Source organism: Podarcis tiliguerta (genome assembly GCF_965153285.1).
Source record: "Podarcis tiliguerta genome assembly, chromosome: 12".
In the NCBI taxonomy this organism is placed as follows: domain Eukaryota; kingdom Metazoa; phylum Chordata; class Lepidosauria; order Squamata; family Lacertidae; genus Podarcis; species Podarcis tiliguerta.
The window spans coordinates 50,723,824-50,747,479 of record NC_139545.1 but is presented as its reverse complement, the minus strand read 5'-3'; the positions used below and the strand labels follow the sequence as shown (position 1 = coordinate 50,747,479).

At 50.0% G+C, this 23,656-nt stretch overlaps 1 protein-coding gene across 1 annotated transcript in view; it reads left to right on the top strand.

The window, feature by feature from the left end:
• Positions 1–5,803: 5,803 nt before the first annotated feature.
• Positions 5,804–23,656, top strand: part of CSRNP1 (cysteine and serine rich nuclear protein 1) — a 37,343-nt gene continuing 19,490 nt past the window's right edge. Inside the window, exon 1 of the mRNA XM_083406556.1 lies at positions 5,804–6,177. The gene's annotated coding sequence lies outside the window, so the exon portion shown is untranslated. The remainder of the gene's footprint in view (positions 6,178–23,656) is intronic.

Genomic DNA, 23,656 nt, shown 5'->3' with positions numbered 1-23,656 from the left:
GGAGAAAAGCAATGACAAACCTAGACAGCATCTTAAAAAGCAGAGACATCACCTTGCCGACAAAGGTCCGTAAAGTTAAAGCTATGGTTTTCCCAGTAGTGATGTATGGAAGTGAGAGCTGGACCATAAAGAAGGCTGATCGCCGAAGAATTGATGCTTTTTAATTATGGTGCTGGAGGAGACTCTTGAGAGTCCCATGGACTGCAAGAAGATCAAACCTATCCATTCTGAGGGAAATCAGCCCTGAGTGCTGACTGGAAGGACAGATCCTGAAGCTGAGGCTCCAAGACTTTGGCCACCTCATGAGAAGAGAAAACTCCCTGGAAAAGACCCTGATGTTAGGAAAGATGGACGACACAAGGAGAAGGGGACGACAGAGGACAAGATGGTTGGATTGTGTTCTTGAAGCTACAAACATGAGTTTGTCTGCGGGAGGCAGTGGAAGACAGGAGTGCCTGGCGTGCTCTGGTCCAGGGGGTCACGAAGAGTCGGACACGACTAAATGACTAAACAACAACAACCACTTTAAACACCTGTGGCTTACCCCAAAGAATCCGGGGATCTGTAGTTCATTAAGAGTGCTGAGACCTGTTAGGAGACCCTCTGTCCCCCACCCCCACAGAGCTGCAGTTCTTACAGTGGTTTAGCAATAAATCCCTCCTCCCAGGGAACTCTGGGAATTGTGGCTCTGTGAAGGGAGCGGGGGTCTCCTAACAACTGTCGGCACCCCTCATAAACTACATTTCCCAGGATTCATTGGGGGGAAGTTGATTGTTTAAAGTGGTATGGCACTACTTTTTAAAAGTACAGTGGTACCTTGGGTTAAGTACTTAATTCGTTCCGGAGGTCTATTCTTAACCTGAAACTATTCTTAACCTGAAGCACCACTTTAGCTAATGGGGCCTCCTGCTGCCGCCGCGCTGCCAGAGCACGATTTCTGTTCTCATCCTGAAGCAAAGTTCTTAACCTGAAGCACTATTTCTGGGTTAGCGGAGTCTGTAACCTGAAACGTATGTAACCTGAAGCGTATGTAACACGAGGTACCACTGTATAGTGCGGGTGAGGCCTGTGTGAATTCTCATTCAATCTCCAGCATGGTCTGAACTCCCTGAAAAAGAAATCAGCATGGAAAGTCAATATACACCTCCCACTTCTAAGCCCTGGAGATGGAGGTTAATTGGGAGGAGGGAAGCAGAGAACAAACCCCTACAGAGTCCATGCAGTAATTTGCAATTGGCTCGTGCCAGGCTGAAGCTTGCAAGCTGCAAGCACAGTCTTCAGAATAATGTTATTAAGATTATTATCATTACTGCCGGCACTCCAGCCCCCCCGGGAAATTCAAGCTCTCCCCCTGCCACCTGGAGGGAGCCAAGCAAACCTGGGGGCTTCAGGTCTGGCGATCCCACAGGGAATCTACCTGGAGTGGATTCTGTTGGACGGAAAAACTCTGTCAGAAACACGGCTCAGAGGTTGTGCCCATGACACAACCCACACAGCTGCGCTGTAGGCTGGAACTGGTGAAAACCACAGTTCCCTTTCCCAAAGGAAACTGAGAAATTTTCAGAGAGGCTGAAACTAGGGATTTTTAACCAATTTCCCAGCATCTCGGGTGATGCTTTTTACTGGCACGGAGTTGAAGTGGCAGGGCCTCCTTCGTGCCTGTTTGTCAGGCTTCTGTTAAATGCATAGGCACAGGGAGATGAAAAATAGTTGGCAGTTTTAATCCTGTAAAGAGGCAGCTAAAATTGAGAGCTCTGGACAAACTGCCTTTCCTTGTCCCCTGCCTCTCCAGACGATTTATTTTATCTACTATTACTGTACTGTTCTTTCCCTTTTGTAAGTTTACTCCCAATCCTGTAGCGTTGAAGGTAGTTCAGAACATAAAAGTTGTAATCCGGCTGAAATAGCTAGTTACAGATTCCTGATCAAAGAACTTGAGATAGCTTTATAGCTTGAAAGTTATGCCTGTTTACTTAGAACGCTGCTTCCAGACAAGGGCTTAACATTGCTAACGGCTTTTTCAGATACTGCAATTTTTGTGTGTTTCTTTTAAAACTTTTTGGATTTCCTGCAAAAAGCGTAAATCAGATTAAATGTGCAAAAAAAAGATGGGCTGGTATTTTGATGCCAGTGATGTCAGATGCTGCAAAAACAAACAAACAAACAAACAAGAACAAAACAAACCAATTTATGTGCATGAGAAGCATTGAACCTAGGGTAAACACTGAGTTCATTATGCCAAATAGGAATGTGTACATACCCACATTTACTCTGCATCCTATGTGCTCCCTTTGATGGTTTAGGTTGCTGTGTACTCACAAGGCGTTAGACACAATCCAGAACTATCCTGTAGCTTCTTGTGAAATGCTGCGTTTTGATACATCCTCCGCTCCCAAACCAGCTTTGATCTGAATTGAGAACTGCTCAAAGACACTGTTGTGGACAAACGGCGGGGGACTTAGATACACATCAGACAGTAAGTTGATGCATACAACATTGTTGAAGTCCTGTTTTCATTGATTTAAGCAATAAAATCTACATTTTTTAAAAATGTGTACGGCAACTTGCAAAACACAGCAAAAACAACAACAACCTCATGGTGTTTTAAGCCAGTAATGTTTGCCTGCCTAAGCGCAGAAAGGATCTTAGTGAGGTCAGACAGTTGGCAAGTTAACCGGGCTCACTCTAACCCTACAAAGCATCCTTCTGGCGCTATCCAGATGTTTAGGACTACATGGGAGTTGTCATCCACAACATCTGGAAGGTGGCAGACTGGGGAAGGGCCCTGTGAAGTTTCACATTCCATTTCAAGCAGAGTAACTCCTTTGGTAGGGGACGTGGGTTGCGCTGTGGGTTAAACCACAGAGCCTAGGGCTTGCCGATCAGAAGGTCGGCAGTTCGAATCCCCTGATCCCAGTTGCTCGGTCCCTGCTCCTGCCAACCTAGCAGTTCGAAAGCACGTCAAAGTGCAAGTAGATAAATAGGTACCACTCTGGCGGGAAGGTAAACGGCGTTTCCGTGTGCTGCTCTGGTTCGCCAGAAGCGGCTTAGTCATGCTGGCCACATGACCCGGAAGCTGTACGCCGGCTCTCTCGGCCAATAAAGCGAGATGAGCGCCGCAACCCCAGAGTCGGTCACGACTGGACCTAATGGTCAGGGATCCCTTTACCTTTAACTCCTTTATTGGTGGGGTTCTCTGCTGATGTGCTGGGCATAGTTCTCTTGATAAAAAGAAAACTGTCATTCCCAGTTCTGTGTTTGAACACTGCATGTTTGTGCTGCGCAAGCATGATTAACCTTCCCTCATAGCACAGGTTCCTCGATGCAAATTGCCCCCCAGAGCTGCAATTAGCCACGGAAGGGGAAAACATCGGCACCATACAGGAAGGAGCCTGTACGTTTTCCTCTCCTTGGTTTATAGGAACTGGTGTGTGTGGTTTGAATCACGAGAGTAAGCACTGGGAGAGAGAGATTTCTGGTTTGTTAATTTTTAAGCTGTGCTAAGGCGGCCTAGCCTGATCCAATCCGCAGGGCCTGAGGCTGCTGTTGACGCAGGCATCTCCAACAACACATCCAGTTCCGTCCTTCTTGGTACTGGGGCCAGATTCAGAATTCAGAGATTCACATTGAAAGAAAAAGGTTTATGTCCATGCAGCTAAACCTGAAAATGTATGCTGGACGTGGGTAGCACTGTGGTCTAAACCACAGAGCCTAGGACTTGCCAATCAGAAGGTCGGGGGTTCGAATCCCTGCAACGGGGTGAGCTCCCATTGCTCGGTCCCTGCTCCTGCCAACCTAGCAGTTAGAAAGCACGTCAAAGTGCAAGTAAATAGGTACCGCTCCAGCGGGAAGGTAAACGGCATTGCTGTGCGCTGCTCTGGTTTCCCAGAAGCGGCTTAGTCATGCTGACCACATGACCCAGAAGCTGTACACCAGCTACCTCGGCCAATAAAGTGAGATGAGCGCCACAACCCCAGAGTCGGTCATGACTGGACCTAATGTTCAGGAGTCCCTTTACCTTAACCTATAATCTTGAAAGGCTGAATTGGCCAGGTCTTCCATGTGCTATGTGTGTAAATGGGTGCAAGAGCAGACCTCCGCATGTATCCCTAGAGATGAAATTATGCAGGGTAAACTGAAATATATATATATATATATATATATATATATATATATATATATATATGCTTAAAAATATTTTATGCAGACCCCAGAAATGTGGACTACCTCAAAGCAGGTGTCTGTTTGTTTTTAATCACAAAGGAGACAACAGGTTTGCCTTAAGCTTTTGAGGTAAAGGTAAAGGTGCCCCTGCCCATACGGGCCAGTCTTGACAGACTCTAGGGTTGTGCGCTCATCTCACTCTAGAGGCCGGGAGCCAGCGCTGTCCGCAGACACCTCCGGGTCACGTGGCCAGCGTGATGAAGCTGCTCCGGCGAACCGGCACCAGAGCAGCACACGGAACGCCGTTTACCTTCCCGCTAGAAAGTGGTTCCTATTTATCTACTTGCACTTAATTGTGCTTTCGAACTGCTAGGTGGGCAGGAGCTGGGACCGAACGACGAAGCTTTTGAGGTAGGTGATCTTTATTTCCTGCTACATGGAATCATAGAAGGGGCCCCTAGGGTCATTTAGTCCAACCCCTGCAATGCAGAAATCTTTTGCCCAACGTGAGGCTTGAACCCACGACCCTGAGATTTTGAGACTCCTGATCAACCAACAGAGGTACCGTCATAGCCTGGCTCAGCCTGGGCAAAAGGCAAGTAAAGTCAGCCACCAAAAAAACAGCTTTCTAGTTAACTGGTCCCTGGTTAACTGGCCAATGCTGTGCATATTTTCCTAGGGGGAAGCCCCAGTGTTTGGGCTTCTGTTCCTTGTAAACAGGCAAAGGCCAAGGCCTATCACTGGCACCTGTGAGGCTTAGGTGTGCTTGGTAGGAAAAGCCCCATCACAGAAGGCGTAGATGATATCAACTACAACTCCCAGGACAGTGCTGGCCCGGCCCTCATGGGAGTCATAGTTCAAAAATACCTGGAGGGCTCAAAGGCAGCAAGCTGTAAAAAAACAAAACAAAAAACCCCAATGATTTTGTTAAAAACAACAAATTTGTGTGTTTTTAATCCTTTATTTAAAAAAAAATGAATAAAAATTATATAAGCATAGCCACAAAAAAACACCAAAGTACTACCCTATGCCTGTTTACACAGAAGCAAGTCCCACCGAGTTATATGACACTTGCTCTCGAGTAAAATGGGCTCATGAACAAGAATTACCATCGGCCCAAAATGCTTGTTAACTCTCCCATAGGCTCTCCATTTGGAAGCTGGCTCGGGCTGAAACCAGTAAATTTACTTCCGAGTAAAGTCGATGCAACTCAGCAGAAAATGGAGTGGTGGTGGTGGGATTTTGTAGGTACATCTACTAATAACTCTCCCCGCCCCCTCCAACTCCCCTTCTGCGATCCCGTGCAAACGCTGCGTTTTACTCGAAAGTAAACCCCGCGAGCGCTGAGCACACCCAACCCGCGCCCAGCTTTGCAGCCACTCAGCAACTCCGGCCGAGGCGCGCACGTGCAGCCACACGCACACGCAGCGGGCTCCTTTTCCCAGTTCACGTGTGAATCCGCACACAGCAGCAGCAGCAGAAGCAGGCGCCGCTCCTCCAATCCGGGCGCTTTTTTCCCGGGGAAAAAAAAGGAGGGAGGCGACTGGGCAGCTCGTCTCCTCCTCCTCCTCCTCCCTGGCGCTGGGTTAGACGGGGGAAGGAAGGAGGGCGGGCAGGCGGGCGGGCGGGCCGGGAGGAAGCGGCGTGTGGGCTGGGAGCGGGCCGGGCTCCGGCTCGCTGTCTCTGGCTGAGGCTCCCTTGTCACCGCCTGCGTCAGAGCGCAGGAGTTTTCCACTGACGAAAAAGGGCAGCGCAGCAGCTGAGCCGGGAAGGAGGAGGAGCGACGGCGGCGGCGGCGGCAGAGCAGTCCAGCGCCAGGCGCAGCCAGCCAGCCAGTCTCTCCGCAGCCTCGGACGCAGCAGCAGCAGCAGCCGCCAGTCTCGACGGCGATGCAAGCCTGAGCGGCGCCGTCTCGCCCCCCTGCTCCTCCTCTTTCTCCAGCCGAGCCTCCTTCCTCCCAAGCCGGCTTGCCTGCCTTCCCCGCCGCCGTCCGAGGAGCCCCCAGCGGCGCCGGTGAGTGTCTGCGTCCGCTCGGCTCGCCGCCGTCGGAGCCCGCGCTGCGCTGCGCTCTCGGGGCGTAGAGCGCTGGCGGTGGGGTGCGGGGGACGCGGCGCCCTGAAGAAGGTTGGGGGGGCGTGTTCCCGCGGGGTACTAACTTAGGGTACGAGGGGCCATAACGAGACCGGCGACTGCCCCCACCCCGGCGGCTGCAGTCGTTGGATAAAGGGAGAGGGGGCGCTAGAGAGGCGGGAGTTGGGGCTGGTCCAGGTTGGATTGCGGGCGCGGAGGGCTTCGGTTCACGGAGCCCGACAGGGGGCGCCCTGGAGACGGGGGGTAAAGAGATTGGCACATTCATCGAGCGCCGGCCGGGGCTCGCTCGGGACCTCTGACTGTGATGGATGAGAGCAGTTCACGGCCAGGGTAGAAAATGAGGTTGATTTGAAGCGAAACGGAGTTAAGTCCGGGTTGGAAAAGCAGACGTCGGAGCGGGCGGAGGAGCGAGGGTCGTGGGGGAGGCGATGCCCACCCTCTAGGGGGCGCCGTAGAGCGGGCGAAAGAGGCGGCTCGAGGCGTTCCGACGGTCGGAAGGGGGCGCGCAGTGTCCAAATGGTGCGCCGAGGCGCGGAGCTGGGTCTGGGGGACGGGAAAGTGGCTCGTTTCTGGCTGTCACACTTCTGATCGTGTTAAGTGGGCTCTTCCGGAGGCATTGGAGGAGTGGAAACATTGAGAAGATTCCGGACTCCTGCTGTGCTCACGTCGAGGTTCCTCGCCGTCGAGGCGCTGACTTCCCCCGGCTGGGGATCTGGGGAGCCCCTCTCCATCCTTTCCCTTATTGTCTAGCGGCAGCCTGGATCTTATCCTGATCCCCACCCCCGCCACGATCTTACTCCATGCTTTCTCGTTTCCCTCCTTGCACCTGATCTCTGCCGAGGCGCCTGCGGTTTCGATTCCCGCCGCTCACGTTGATCTGGCCACGGTGTGTTTATTGTAACCTGGATTCTTGCGAGCATCTGTTTAAGGAGCCAACCCGCGCTTTTCTTCCTACCTCCCCCCCCCCTTTAAGGTCCTGGAGTGATGGGTTGTAAAACAGTTCAAAAGAAGTTAATTGAGTTGCCCAAATTCTCCAGCCCTGGGAGATAATGATATTTGGCTCCTCGCTGGGCTATCTCTTAAGGGACTGGCCAGATCTCTCCCTGGGGCGATCTTAGCAAAGAATGTGAGGCAGATTGTGTTCAACAGCAGCAACCCAAAACAAGAATGCCAGATACTACTATATTATAAAATGTGTTGTTTCTTGGTCTCAGCCTTCCTGGAACTAGAGAGAGAGACTCCACCATTGTGGAAACACTTTTGGAAAACGTAACTAGTTTTGGAATTTTTGTTTTCCATGTTCTCAGGGTTTTCTTTCTTACAGTTCCCCCCACCCCACCCAGGTTTGTTGTCATCAGTCCTTCCTCCTCGTGTGTCATAGTTACGCTGGGGAAATACTGTGCTTTAGCAGGAGTTTGATGCCAGGGATGTGAGTCACACACAAGGCAGCTTAAATATAGGTTCTTGGGGTTTTCTTTGAAACATCACAGTTGCTTGTCAATGGCATTGCATCAACGGCAGCCTGTCTGGTTTGCATCACTGAATAACGTCGTTGGAATTCAAAGCCGTGTCATGGCAGTGTTGTCCAAATGTCTCGCGATGGAGACAGGCACTCCACCACCTCCCTCAAAGTAAAACTGGACGCTCTGTGCTCACAAACACACTCGGAAACTGAATTTTGTTCCCCTGTAACCCCACCCCCCTTGCTGTTCAGCACAAGCCGCTCCAGGGAATGTCTCTTGGCTCCAGGGCAAGCTCAGAACAGGCACTCCTCCAGAGACACAGGAGGCAGCCTCCTCCTGGGGACTTGTGGCCAGTTCTACTACGCCTCTGTGTTGGGAGCGATTGAACGGTGTGAATGCACACAGTGCAGAGCGACAGTAGCATTTCTCCCCACAACCCCATCAGAGGCAAGGTCAGAACAGGGCATCATTCAGCGATGCAGCAGGCAGACTCTTTTTTTTTTGTGGGTGGCAAACCATATGCCTGCATTGCGGGGGGGTCGGACTAGATGACCCCTGGGGTCCCTTCCAATTGTACAATTTCTGTGAAAATCAACATTTCTTTTGTAGTGTATTAGTACGGTTCAGCAGATAGTAGGATTACGTGCATCAGGTTCATCATATCCCCTGGTCATAGTTGTTATGAAGTTAATTACCCTTTTGTCACAAATGCATATTGTGGGGAAAACTCACACTTGAGCTGCGCATGGTTGCTTTTCAACTTCTGAGCGGATTGTGCAGAAGTAGCTGCAAACGCTTGATCTTAGTTTTGCCGTGCTGCTGTGACGGGGGCTGTTTTTCTTTGCTCTTCCCCTTTTTGTGGTCGCTTGCAGAGTTTTGAGTTTGAGGCTGCGTACTTGCAAGGGCCCAAGTCCATTGCACTTGGAATAATAATGCAACTCCTCATAATTAATTATGCGTTGGGCTGGGTTGCCCGGCTGTCTTGAGGTATGCACTCCTTTTCTACTACAGTACAGCCTTTTGTGATGTGCTAAGTGACTCATTTATGACACCCCTACAGCTTTCCTGCATCTCTTGAGGACACGTGACTCTTCCGGCCTGTCAGATCTCTGCTCCGCCTGGAAGTTTGCATCCTTGGATGGGAGCAGAGCCAGACAAAGAAGGCTGCCTTTTCTTTCTGCATTTCTCGCTCTCCTAGACCAAGAAAGCAATAGCAGTTTCTGTTCCGGTTGCTGCTTGGTGAAGGAGCCACAGGGAAGCTGCTCTTGCTTTCTCTTGCAGCCACAGCAACACCTACTGGTGGAAAGGCAGGACTGATCAGGAGCAGGAGTTTCTTGGTGAAACTCCTGTGGGTGGAAGAGAGAGACTTGAGACCAGAGAAGGATGCAGGCTCATGTTTTTACTTGTCTTCTCAAAGCCTTTAATAATAATAAAAAAGCTGTTCTGACAGTCCTGGAGGCCAAAAGTTGATATCGATGACATTTCGTGGTTTCTCTGGCAGGGATTGGGGGGGGGGGTGTTACCTGTGGAAGCCCCTGCTTCTGCCCCACTGCCAATTTTTCTGCACTGTAACTCTCAAAATCCCTAAGGTAAAGGACCCCTGGACGGTTAAGTCCAGTCAAAGGCGACTCTGGGGTTGCAGCGTTCATCTCGCTTTCAGGCCAAGGGAGCCGGCGTTTGTCCACAGTCAGCTTTCCGGGTCATGTGGCCAACATGACTAAACCTCTTCTGGCGCAACGGGACACCGTGACGGAAGCCAGAGCGCACGGAAATGCCGTTTACCTTCCTGCCGGAGTGGTACCTATTTATCTATTTGCTCTGGTGTGCTTTCGAACTGCTAGGTTGGCAGGAGCTGGGACAGAGCAGTGGGAGCTCACCCTGTTACGTGGATTCGAACTGCCGGCTTTCCGATCGGCAAGCCCAAGAGGCTCAGTGGTTTAGGCCATGAACAACATTTGGAGTGTCTATAGGTTCCTGTTTCTCTTTCTCAGTCTTTTTATTTTTGCATGTATACCCCACCTGTCGTCCAAGGCGCTCAAGGTCAGCCTGCATAGTTCTTCTCCCCATTTTATCCTCACAGCAACCCTGTAAGGTAGGCTAGTCTTAAGAGACCGTGACTGGTCTCACCCAGTGAGCTTTGTGGCTAAGTGGGGATTCGAACCCTGGTGGTCTCCAACACTCTAACTTGGTGGTTCCCAAACTTTCGCCCCTTGGATCGCACTTTCAGATTAACAATTTGCTTGCACCACACCAAATATTTTTATTGATAAGGCATTGGAAAACAAACTAGGATTGTCCTGGATATCACTTGATTATCTTGCTCCCTTTGAGAACCACTGCTCTAACTGCTACACCACACTGTCTTTGTATTCTGAAGCAACAGGAGCAGCCTGCGCAATGACTTTGGTCTCCATCAGCTCTGCCTCTTTTGCTTGTTTTCAGTCCTAGTCATTGCTTTAGTGTGGAAGCATGAATGGAAGCATTAATTTGCAATTATAAGGGGGGATTATTATTGTTGTTTTAAAGCAAGCTTTTTCTTTCCAAGTGCCCTCATCGCCCTCCCCATCGAGGAATATAATACGCTGGAGGGAAGAACAGTTAACACGGTTCCCTCTCGGGTTACGAACGGACACCCTTTTGGCATCTGTTGCTGCAGAAAACAGATGTCTGTGTCCGGACGAAGGCATTGTCTGTTTGGCTGAGGGTTCCCCAATGGTGCCTACAGAGGGGGGGCAGGGGGGGACTTAAGTTGGAGCAGCAAGCAGGAGATATTGATTATGTCTATCAGGAAACGAATCATCTGTTGTCGTGTAGCTGAGTCAATTTGCAAAGCCGTTCACAAGCGCCTGTCCCCTCACCGCTCTGCCCTGTGAGGTCTGTCCCCATTTTACAGGGAGCAAAATAGAGGCTGAGATTGGATGGTAAAAGTCTTGTAGACTGTCCACAGCAGAGGAGTGGACTCTCAAACCCAAGTCTGTCTCCGATCCAAGTTGCCCCCCCCCTTCCCCGCAATCTCAGAGGACTCGCTATTTCTCTTGACGTGGTTGTTGGTGTGGTGGTTTAGAGCACGATTGGAATGTTGCTATTCCAGATCTCAACCCAGCAATCAGAAGGGACCTTGAGGGTCATCTAGACCAACCCCCTGCAAGGCAGGAACCTCAGCTAAAGCATCTGTGTCAGATGGCCATCCGAGCTCTACTTAAAAACCCTCCAGGGTCCACAACCACCTGAGGGAGCCTGTTCCATTGCCAGATAGCTCTTACTGTCACAAAATTCTTCCTGACGTTTAGTTGGAATCTCCTTTAAACCACTGGTTCGAGTCCTATCCTCCAGAGCAGGAGAAAACAAGCTTTCTCCATCTTCCATGTGACAACCCTTGAGATATTTGAAGGTGGCCATTAATGCTCCTCTCAGTCGCCTCTTTCCCAGGCTAAAGATGCCCAGCTTCCTCAACAGTTCCTCATAAGGTTTGGTTTCCGGACCCTTGGATCATTTTGGTTGCCCTCCTCTGCACACATTCCATCTTGTCAACACCCTTCTTAAATTGGGGTGCCCAGAACTGGACACAGTATTCCAGGTGCGGTCTGTCCAAGGCAGAACAGAACGGAACTGTTACTTCCCTTGATCTGGACGCTATACTTCTGTTGATGCAGCCCCGAAGAGCATTAGTGTTTTTGCTGCCGCATCACACTGTTGGCTCATGTTAAGCTTGTGGTCCACCAAGACCCCTAGATCCTTTTCACATGTAATACTTGGAAGCCAGGTGGCCCCCAGGTGGCTTTCTTACTTAGAACCAATCAGGGGATGGTTCCACCTCCTGTGGGTCTCTGTGCAATTCTGCCCTACCAGGCCCAAATGGGCTAACATTGGCATTGAAGTATTCAAAGCACCTCATTTGCGTTATCTTGCCAACACAACAACCCTGTGAGTTGGGCCAGTAGTAAGTGACATACCCCCTCAAGTGAATTGGTTGTTGTTTCACTGCTATACCGCTTTCTGTTTTAAAGAACAAATCTCAAAGTGGTTTACAGAGAGCCAGCATGGTGTAGTGGTTAAGAGCGGTGGACTCGTAATCTGGTGAACCGGGTTCGCGTCTCCGCTCCTCCACATGCAGCTGCTGGGTGACCTTGGGCCAGTCACACTTCTCTGAAGTCTCTCAGCCCCACTCACCTCACAGAGTGTTTGTTGTGGGGGAGGAAGGGGAAGGAGAATGTTAGCCAGTTTGAGACTCCTGAAGGGGAGTGAAAGGCGGGATATCAAATCCAAACTCTTCTTCTCTTCTTCTTCTACAACACATTGAACACCAAATAAAACAGTCCAGAACAAAACATATTCAAGCTTCAAGGAAAATCTTTCAGATCCTTCTCCAAGTCACCTGACACCCAGAGATCATCATGTGGTCACAATTGGACCCGGGGCTGGTGCCTGGCTGATGTTTAACACCGCTTCCCGGGTTCATGACTCAATTTCTTCAGCACACCCCCATTGTAGCTTTCCTGTTCTACTTCCTGCATAAAAGTGTAGCTCGCCAGAAAAGAAATTCAGACCCAGTAGAAATGTCCATTGCCTTTTCCTGCAAATCTGCAGCGATTGCTTGCATGTGTCTTCTGATGCATGTATCTTCCTTGCATGTACAGTGGTACCTCTGGTTACGTACTTAATTCGTTCCGGAGGTCCGTACTTAACCTGAAACTGTTCTTAACCTGAAGCACCACTTTAGCTAATGGGGCCTCCTGCTGTTGCCACACCGCTGGATCACAATTTCTGTTCTCATCCTGAAGCAAAGTTCTTAACCTGAAGCACTATTTCTGGGTTAGCGGAGTCTGTAACCTGAAGCGTATGTAACCTAAAGCGTATGTAACCCGAGGTACCACTGTATCTTGCATGTATCTTCCGATGCAGATTCTCTTCCTTCTTATATTCCACCTCCCCGATTGCTTTCCAGTTCTTTTTTTCTGGAAAGAAAGTAGCGAATCTCATTCGGATTCAGGGACTTAATTGTGGCATGCAGCAAGTAGACGGTTAGACACCCCCCCCCCCCCCCGGTTCTTCCTGCATTATTAAGAGCAGGAGGCCGGCGCGTCAGAGGTAAAACAGAGTGTGCCCACCAGAGGACAAACAAGGTAACCGGCTTTGCATTATTCATCAGGTGTAATCAAATAGAGGATTTGCCTAGACACTGAGGGCAGTTTGTATCTTTTGTCTTCCGTCCCTGCTTGAATTTGATTTAAAAGAATTAACAACCAAGTCACTTGCTTCTGCTGCCGGCATCTTTTTAACACGGCCGTTCGCCTTTACCAATAATGTCGAGGGTTGAATCCGGCAGGAGCCTGCAAACCACGCCTTTCTCTGTGTAAACAGAAGCCTCTGGGTGACTGTAGTGGCTCACGGGAGTTGCTGCAGCCACGCAGGTTGCTTCATAAATCCAGTGCAGCTGGAGAGATGAGTAGGCACTGGGGAAACTGCAGAGAGGGGTGGAGGGAGCCTGTCGGGTTAGAACCAGGGGCTGCTCTAGGTGTGAGCACCCTGGGGTGCCCGCAAACTGGCTCAGGAATTGGATAGAGTCGGTTCCTGCTAAAATGCAGGCACATCAAACCGTAGCCTGGGGGCTTTGCATGCAAGGTAAACACACAAACAGGCACTCACTAGGTTTTGCAAAACATTTAGCTATGTGTCGCCTGAAGGGGTTCATTTGGGAACTTATGGTCCGGTCCCCTCTCCCAGTTTGCTGCAGGGAAAACGGAGGTGTCTCCATTGCTGGAGCCATGAGTACCTGTTGCACGTGGCGATTCTGCTGTTAAGCTGGATCCCTCTTAAGACCTGCAGCAAGAAAAGCTGGATCCTGTGACCTGAATGAATTATGGAAATGAAAGCAAATTAGCATCGACACTCTTTGCATAATGCATTCTGCTCCAGTGATTCAAGAGGAGGGGTGGAGTGTTAAGAGTGAACCCTGCCGGCCAGAAATTCCTGAATAAAAACCCTTTCCTTTCTGAGATTTCACCAGGTATTGCTAGAAACTTCATTTCCTGTTTCGGTGAGAGCTGGGGTTCCCAGGAACTAGAATTCTGATCCTGATAAACCAAAACCCCGGGCTTCCTTGCATAGGTCTATAGGGCCCCGAAGTGTGTTCTCAGGTTTGGTTTTTTGCCGGATTTGGAAAGAGGGAGATTTAGCCTAGTGCCTGCGGCTGTCTGCAGAGAAAGCTTTGAGGCCTTGTAGAAAGATGTGCTGAGTGTTCCCGATACAGAGAGCAAGTTTTAAAATGGCATTTATGGCATCTTAAGCTTGTTCTATGGTTGTAAGAACGTTTCAGGGGCCCTCACTCCTTATTTTTGCATTGGCACAGCCTGCATCCAAGGTGTAGGGGGCTCCAAGAGAAAGAAGCAGTACGTATTCCTTTGCTAAGTTACAAATCTTGTTTACTGGTCACCTGGAAGTTTTCCATCCTCGCCACAGGAAACCCGAAGTCCAGTTTGTTGCTCCTACCTTTTTCTCTCTTTTTTGCGAAACTAGATAAACAATTTCTGCCTTTTAAAAAACGACATAGCAAATTTGTGCGCCCATACAGCTTAATATTTATATGCCACCCTTCCTGCAATGTGATCATGATGGGTATATGTCTAAGGCAGCGGTAGGCAACCTAAGGCCTGTGGGCCAAATGCGGCCCAATCACCTTCTCCATCCGGCCTGCGGACTGTCTGGGAATCCGCGTGGTTTTTATATGAGTAGAATGTGTCCTTTTATTTAAAATGCATCTCTGGGTTATTTGTGGGGCATAGAAATTTGTCCATTCCCCCCCCCCCCAAAAAAAAATATAGTCCGGCCCACCACATGGTCTGAGGGACGGTGGACCGGCCCATGGTTGAAAAAGGTTGCTGCCCCTGGTCTAAGGGCTACTCCAGGTTGCTTCCTCAAGAGCCCTGAGAGTAAGGTGGATGAGCTGAGTGTGTAACCAGTGAGGGTTTGAACTTACTGTTATTTGTTAAATTTTTACCCCACTTTTTCTCCAGGGAGCTCAAAGTGGCCTCCAACTCTTCCCACTCCCCAGTCTAACCTGACAATAACCCCGTGGGGTAGGCTAAGCTAAGAGCAAGTGACTGGCTCAAGGCGACCCAGTGAGTTTCATGGCTGAGTGGGAATACGAACCCTGCTTTCCCAGGTCCTAGGCACTCTAACCACTATACCACACTGCTTCTCCTGCGCCTAAACAGTAAGAGCTGTTCAATGATGGAACGGACTCCCTAGGAATGTGGTGGACTGTCCTTCCACGGAGGTTTTTAAACAGAGATTGGGTGGCCATCTGTCATGGATGCTTTGGCTGAGATTCCCGCATTGCAGGGGGTTGGACTGGATGACCTTTGAGGTCCCTTCCAATTCTATGATTCTGTGAAATCTAGCCCTGGACCGCAACAGCACTCTGTCTCCCTTGCCTAGCCCTAACTGGGCACTTGCCATCTTTATTTGTTCTAACGATGCTCAGATGATTGGCGCGCCCCTTCCAAGTCGCCTGCCCTGGTCGTGTGACTCCCATTCGTCTCCGCGGGGTTTGTGCCAGGGAGTCTCTGCGAGGCTTGCACCCTGTGTGACTGGGGCTTTCGGCTGAATTACGCCCATGAGCTGTTTTCTCTCGTGATGCGTGTTCCCTTCGTGGCTTCCTGAGCCCTCGGTCAGTCTCCCCGGACAAAACGCTGCCTGCATTTTCTGGCGGGTGGGGTTTGGTTGTCTCACCGGTCTCTGCTTGCAACTGATTCATGCTTTTTTATTCTGGGATGTGAAACGTACGTGTGCTTTCTAGCCTTTGCTGTCCCGACTCTATTTTTAGCAGCAGAGAGAGATTATGAAACCTTATAGTCGGCTTAAGTTAACCAAAAAAAAAAAAGGGGGAACCGCTTTAAGGAGCGGGAATCCCAATTTACTCTTCCTTGAAATAAGGTTGCTGAGTCCTTTTCTGTGCGCAAAGGGGACTTCTTGAATCTAGCCGTCGTTTCTGGTGGTTTCCCAATGTGGTATCTACATGGGAAATCGCAGGGTGAAGGTAGGAAAAACTTTACTGCTGTGGAAATCCCCCCCCCCATTTTTCCCAGCACACATACATATATGCAAAGTATTGTAAGAAGTAGCTTGGAATATTTTTAAAGGAAAGCACCAGAATTATTCCGTCTCTCTCCTTTTTATGTATGGCTCCAGTGTGTATTTCAGGCCTGGATTCACGGGCACCCGCATCACATTTCTAGGTGTGCAAGCAGTCGGAGAACGTTAAAAAAAATCAAATACTTGCATGATGCACACACTGAATCATTTGTCTGTGAATGGGACAAGAGAAGCTCTTCAGTATAATCTCTCCCCTGCTCACCTATGGTGAGTCGGTAGTACCTCCAGGTAACCAGGAAAGGAACTTGTTTCTTTCTGATTGGAAAAAGGTGGCCTTTTTTGTGTGGGCTAAATTGCAAGGTTGGCAGAGATGGTCGCTGGAAACTTTCCAGTGCCTGCCTAGTTTGGTTTTGGAAAATGAGAGTTGGGGGACCAGCATCCTAACTTCCCTCCCCAAGGAACCCCAAATTCACAGCTTTGCAGGTAGGGTTGTCTCAGGTGTTACCTCAAGATGGACTGCCAGATTTAGCCCAGGGCTCTCCAGTGGCCAATCCCCAACGCCTAGTATATTTCCAGAGCCAGTTGACCAGAGCGAGCGGGTGGAATTCTGTCCTCACCCCAAAGGGAACGTATGAGGCCAGACAATTGCTTCAGCTCCCCCAGTGCTGTCTAGAACTGGTATGTAGAGAGAGGTCTGCCCCATTCTGTGTCCACATCCAGGGTTTGGACCTTTTGCATGCGTGGTCTGCCTCTCGTACACAAACCTCACAAGCCAGGGCCCGGTGTTTGAAATCAGCCAAGTGCATTTTGCACCTTACTACTGACCATTCGGGACGCGGGTGGCGCTGTGGGTTAAACCACAGAGCCTAGGGCTTGCTGATCAGAAGGTCAGCGGTTCGAATCCCTGCAACGGGGTGAGCTCCCGTTGCTCTGTCCCAGCTCCTGCCAACCTAGCAGTTCAAAAGCACGTCATGTGCAAGTAGATAAATAGGTAGCACTCCGGCAGGAAGGTAAACGGTGTTTCCGTGCGCTGCTCTGGTTCGCCAGAAGCGGCTTAGTCATGCTGGCCACATGAGCTGTACGCCGGCTCCCTCGGCCAATAAAACGAGATGAGCATCGCAACCCCAGAGTCAGCCACAACTCGACCTAATGCTCAGGGGTCCCTTTACCTTTACTGACCACTTGTGACCAAGCAAAGATGCCTGGGCACCTGGTATCTCCGCCATCTGGAGGTGCGTGCCTGCGGATCCTTGGACCTGGACTGTTTTCACACACAAGCAACACATCCTGTAGGAATCTACCTGTTATATTTTACCTGCGCAATCGGAATGAATTTCGGGAACCGAAATGCTTTCTCTGTGCAGCTTGAGCAGGAGCAGTCACCGTTAAGAAAAAGAGGTCAGAAAAGGCCAATATATATGCATACTGTCCCTGGATCAAGTGACTTTTCTTCTTTAAGCTCTCATAGTTCTTCACTGAACTCAAGATGGTCCTCTCAGCTAGACAGATGTTTTAACTGAGAGTCAATCCCAGTCATCATTTGAAAAATAAGACTTTAGAGCTGCCTTACCCAAAGAGGGTAATGAGGGACGCAGGTGGCGCTAGGGACGCGGGTGGCGCTGTGGGTTAAACCACTGAGCCTAGGGCTTGCCGATCAGAAGGTCGATGGTTCGAATCCCCGCGATGGGGTGAGCTCCCGTTGCTTGGTCCCTCCTCCTGCCAACCTAGCAGTTTGAAAGCACGTCAAAGTGCAAGTAGATAGATAGGTACCGCTCTGGCGGGAAGGTAAACGGCATTTCCGTGCGCTGCTCTGGTTTCGCCAGAAGCGGCTTAGTCATGCTGGCCACATGACCCGGAAAAACTGTCTGCGGACAAACACCGGCTCCCTTGGCCAGTAAAGCGAGATGAGCGCGCAACCCCAGAGTCGTCCACAACTGGACTTAACTGTCAGGGGTCCCTTTTCCTTTACCTACCCACAGATGGCAACTAGGAATTCCGTTTTCGCAACTGCAACCTTGGTTTAACTTTAAGGAACCCTTTGGTTCCTAGCTTATATACAGTGGTACCTCGGGTTACATACGCTTCAGGTTACAGACTCTGCTACCCCAGAAATAGTACCTCGGGTTAAGAACTTTGCTTCAGGATGAGAACAGAAATTGTGCTCTGGTGGCACGGCAGCAGCAGGAGGCCCCATTAGCTAAAGTGGTGCTTCAGGTTAAGAACAGTTTCAGGTTAAGAACGGACCTCCAGAACGAATTAAGTACATAACCAGAGGTACCACTGTATCAGCTACCATTGCAAGCCCTCGAGAGAGAATTCTCTTAATCCTCTGAACGTTTTCTTCGAGTGTGTTCTTGAAAGCGCTTCTCCCCCCCGCCCCACTTCAGGAAACTGAGTGCTGTTATTTATGGCACCAGGCTCCGAAAATAACTCCCATGTAGGTGGGTGTTAACAGCCCAGAAGACTGGGGAGACGCGGGCGGCTGTTTTGGTGCCATCGACTCTGAGATCGCTTGTTTTCTCAGAGTACCACTCCACTGTAAATCATCTCTCTCTCTCTCTCTCTCTCTCTCTCTCTCTCTGTGCCCATTCTGAGCACCCACACACTTGGCACCAGCTCTGCAGACGTGAAGCCAGCTTTTTGGAGAAGGCTGCTGCAGTCTTGGCGGCTTGGTTGCAAAGGTTGCTCTGTAGTGTTTTGGCTCTCCTTTGTAAACACCCAGAGCCCCCTGGCCAAATGTCCTTGGCTTCACTTTTGGCAAACAATGACCTTTACCAAACCAAGGCTGCCAGGCCTGGCAGGAGCTGACCTCAAGAGGTGGGCAAGCAGGAACCTGGAGCTCAGGTGTTCTCTGGGGAGGGAGGTGGGCTGTGGTTGCCCTGTGGTGAGGGGAAAGGCACTCTGCACGTGCCTCAGAGGCACCATTTTTCTGCGTGCTGCAGAAGCTGAGCTCTTTCATGTTGAAACAGGTTTGGGGTTATGTGAGCTTAAAATCAATCTCCGTTGATGAAGCGCTCTTTAGAACAGTGTTAGAAACTCAAATAAATGAGCTAATTGCCAGATGGCACCTTAAACCGGGTTTGCGGTCGCCACAATGGAAAGTCTAGATACTGTGTTTCTTTTTGCAATGGAATTTGTTGTTGTTGTTGTTTCTATAGCACTTTATATTTTAAAGGGGGGGACCTCAAAGTGGTGTACAATACAGTGGTATCTCGGATTACATACGCTTCAGGTTACAGACTCCGCTAACCCAGATATATTACCTCGGGTTAAGAACTTTGCTTCAGGATGAGAACAGAAATCGTGCTCTGGCGGCAGCGGGAGGCCCCATTAGCTAAAGCGGTGCTTCAGGTTAAGAACAGTTTCAGGTTAAGAACGGACCTCCGGAACGAATTAAGTACCACTGAGGTACCACTGTACATTAAAACAACTCCAGAATAAAACGTATTCAAGTTTCAAGAAAGGTGGTTCAGATCCTTCTCTATTTTGCTTTCCCCATATTTACCTATTTAATTTATATAGTTGCCCCATAGGAAGCAATGTGGGGTAGTGGCTAGAGTATCGGACTAGGACCTGGGAGCTCAGGGTTCAAATTCCCACTCAGTCAGGAAACTCAAAGCCTCTTAGTCTATTTCAGAGGGTCAAGCTGGATCTTTGGCCTGATCCTGTGTGCAATGGGTTTACGTTCATCCCCCACCCCACAAGAAGCAACCTGAGCACAAGCTTCTTTATAGCTTTTCTCAGCCTGGTTGCTTGGAGAAGGCCATAACTCGCCATAGGCGAACAGCTGCTGATGCGCTTGTTCTGCAAAGCCGCAGGATTCTGCTCCCCTCTGACAGAATTGGAATTCACCTCTGGGGAAGCTTTCCGTTCCCTAATCCTGAAGAAGGTGGCTTTGCAGGAGGCGCTGCGCAGAGAGGGGGAGAACTTTCCCCCTCTTGTTTTCCCACTCTAAAACAAGGTGCCGTTTAAGGTGCGTTCAGGCGGCTACCTTGGAAGCCTGGAGAGCGAGAGGGGTCGGTGTGCACTGACCCCTCTCGCTCTCCAGGCTTCAGGTTCCTTTCGACCTGCTCTTTGGGGCTGGCGGGGGGAAGCCCACCACCAGCCCCAAAGAGCAGGTCAGGGAGCAGCCGAAAGGCGCAGCGGAGAGGCTCCTGCCATAGCCGCGCGTCACTTCTCCAGCCGGGAGAGGGTCGCGGGGCTATGGCGTCTTCGCGCCATAGGACGCACACACATTTCCCCTTCATTTTTGAAGGGGAAAAAGTGCGTCCTATAGAGCGAAAAATACGGTATATCCTGTGTACTAGGGTACTTCCGCCTTCTGAGTGGCTTAAATGAATCAGAAGCTTCCTTAGAGCTATCTTACTCCAAAGTAACTTTCTTGTCACACCTCAGAGGAGGTTAGCAAGCTTGTGTCTCCCCTTTTAGCCCCATCTCCCCCCCCCCCATTCCTTCCTGCACGCTTCAGAGATTTCCAGGAGAGCTAGCGGTTTCTAATCCGTGCCTCTCTGCCCCCCCCAAAAAAACCCTTTCCTTTTGTGCTCCACGACCTCCACCCCTCTTTTTTGAAAGCTGGATGTTCAGATCGGAGTGGAATGCACATCTGGGCTGAATATTTGTTAGAAAGTATTCCCAGGATAACGCCAAGTTGGCCGTGCCAAAGAGGAATTCCTGCGGGTTTGATCCGCTCCGTGATGTACTTTTTGTTAACGGGAAGAAAAAAAATGGGTTGTGGAGTGTCTCTTTTTGGTCAAAGAGATGAGTAGCGGAGCTGGAGCCCAGAACAAAATGTCAGATTTGGCAGTTTTGCAAGGGGAGATGAGATGCAAAAATCTGTTTCTATACAATACCATGCTCAGTCTTTTCCACCCCAGCCCATTGTTGTTTTTTTAAAGACCAGTGTTTTCCAATTTTTTAATAACTGAAGAAATTTTGGTTTGCTCTGAATTAAGATTGAAGGTGCTTCTGCGGTGATATCAAGCCGCACTCTGCTCCAAGGTGGCCCATTGGAATTGACGGACAGGCACATCTGTTTGTGGGTCTTCTCTGAATAGCGATTAACGTTGCGCATCACAGTTAGACTCCCAAATAATTTCGGTTTTAGAGTACCTTAAAAAGCGCCAGTAGTTTGTTTTGGTATGAGCAGCTGTTCTAGGTGTTTCTTCGGGTCCAATAGGGCCATACTCTCACCTGTCGCAGGTAGAGGGAGGCAGAATCGCTGCCCCCAATCCTAGACGAGGCTGATGGGAAGGCCAGAGCAGTGGATCACGCAGAGTGGCAACGGGCCACCTCCCCTGGAAGCAAGTGCCTTCCACCCACGAGAGATGTGATGCTTGTCTAAAAACCCATTTCTGATCTCCTTTCTGAGAGCGGAAAGTAGGAAATCCTAGATTTGAAAGGGACACCTAGGGTCATCTAGTCCAACCCCCTGCAATGCAGGAATCTCAGAGACCCTGAGAGAGTAGTAGTTGTTACGTGGTTTTATTCTTAAACCTCCCTTCATGGCCTGCGTGGAAATCTGAATTCTAGGCGTTAGCTGCAGTGCCCTTTTTGGGTATCAATTGCCTCCCATGTTTTGGTGCCCAAATGATTCAAAAGCCTTCGAAGCTTACAGAAGGGAATTTGGTTTGCTCCGATCTGGTTATTCCGGTTCAGATCTGACGCAACTGGTGCCTCGGGCCGATACCTGCTCTGTTGTTTGCCCTCCTCTGGATTCTGCACCTGGGATATGCTTCGAAATGCCTGGCCTCTTCCTGAACGTCCAAAGCAATTCATATGTGCATTGCTGTGAGCGCTACCTGGTGAACTCCTGGCCAGTGGCGTAGCACGGGGGGTGCAGGGGGGATCGGCCGCACCGGGCGCAACATTTGGGGGTTAGGGGGCGCAAATCCACGGGTTAGGGGGCGCAAATTACTTGCCTTGCCCCGGGTGCTGACAACCCACGCTACGCCACTGCTCCTGGCTGAGGGGAGTTTGCTCCTATTTTAGCCCTGGACTAGGAATAGTCTTGTTGGACTTCAGCTCCGCCCACTGGGCCTGCTGGCTGAGATTAAGAGGGGTTGTGTGGCCCAGGAAGATCTGGAAGGGGGCCAGGGACCAAGGATGGTGAGGGAGCAGCTAAATTGCACTTCCTTTCACGTAATGTGTGAAGTTACCCTCTGGAAACTTTACCTGGGCACCGTTCCAGTTCAAACTAATAAAAGCAGGGGCTGGCGGGGGGGGGGGGGGAGACAATGGGATTGATGTCTTGAGGGGCGGGGGAGCAGGGGAGAAAAATCTCCCTAAAAGCCTTGTCCACATTAATTACGAATAAAGCATTGCCTGGTCTGTGCATATTGTATCAACGGTGCAATAAAATTGTGGAGATCGCTTTTGGCCCTGCTGTAGGGGCTCCTTTCCCTCTTAATCTACTCATTCCTTTTGGAGAGGGGGTATTTTAAAACTCTTCTCTCCATCTTTTTTTTTAAAAGCGATATTGCTAGCCTGGGTTCACGTACAGATGGCCCTGGGCCCATGGTCCTTCTGACCATGTGCAGAGTGCCCGTCCCTGAGTAGCCTTAGTTCAGCATCATCGTTCTGAATTAAAGGGTATAGATGGCAATCGTGGCTTGGGTAAAATAAATAATAATAATAAATAATAGTTTATTATTTATACCCGCCCATCTGGCTGGGTTTCCCCAGCCACTCTGGGCGGCTTCCAACACAATATTAAAATAAAGCAATGCCTCAAACATTAAAAGATTGCCTAAACAGGGCAAAACTATCATATTCTTGAAGCCTGCCTTTATATGCAGAAACCTGGGCAAAGCAATCAACAGCCTGCTTCCCCATCTAGGATTTCCACAATTGATCTGCCCAAGTAACTCTTTCTGGTAGCCCAGTTCGGGCCTTTGGTAAAACAGGGATAGCTAATATATTTAACCTTTTAAAGGCTATGGTACCCAAGGCCAGTGCCCTTTGGTTGAGAGCTTTTGAAGGCTTGAGTGGAACAGTTTTCCTTCGGGAGGTTGTGGACTCTCCTTCCTTGGAGGTTTTTAAGCAGAGGTTGGGTGGCCATCTGTCATGGAGTTTCCCTGCATTGCAGCGGGTTGGACTAGATGACCTTTGGGGTGCCTTCCAACTCTAAGGTCCTCTGATTCTGTGTATCGCATTGGTGGTGTGTGTGTGTGATGTTTCTGCAGGGCTCGACTGCAGGTGGGTTTGGGAGGCATCTTTCCCCTACACAACACACACACGCAATTCCTTGCAAGTAGAAAAGCAAGCAAGCAAGGGTTAGAACCCGCCTCCTTGCTCTGCCAGATCTTCATTTCCACACACCCTGATAAATTTAAATAAAATGTTATCATCTTCTCATCCTCCTGCTTTTGCAATTTGTTGTTATCTACTTGTGGTTTTATTTCGGTGCCTGGTGTGGACGAACCGGTGCGTTCAGCAGCCCTGCTTTTGATTCACCGGGTGAGTAATATAGCCTAGCTGCGATGCCTCATTTTGCTCTCCGTCTGGGCTCAGGGTAAACAAGCAGCAAGTTCAGCGGAGTTTGGGTGTTTTGAAGGGCTCGCGGGAAGAAGAGGGACGCTGGGGGAAGGCTTGTTAAGGCTCGAGGGCTTGCTCACCCAGAAATCCTCACCCAAAATGTGCCTGGGTTCCTCTGCACACACCAGCAGGCGGCCGAGGCTTGTCGGGTGGCATTCCGGCAGCCATCGAAGGAAGCACTTCTGCTCAAGGCTAGCCAGAGGCGTTCGGTGTTTTGTAAGGTGCTCAGTTGGAGCTGTGAGGTTGCGTGCGATCCGGCTGATAATGGCCACCAAGCAAGTGCAGAATAGGTCTCGGCTGTAATGCTGCTC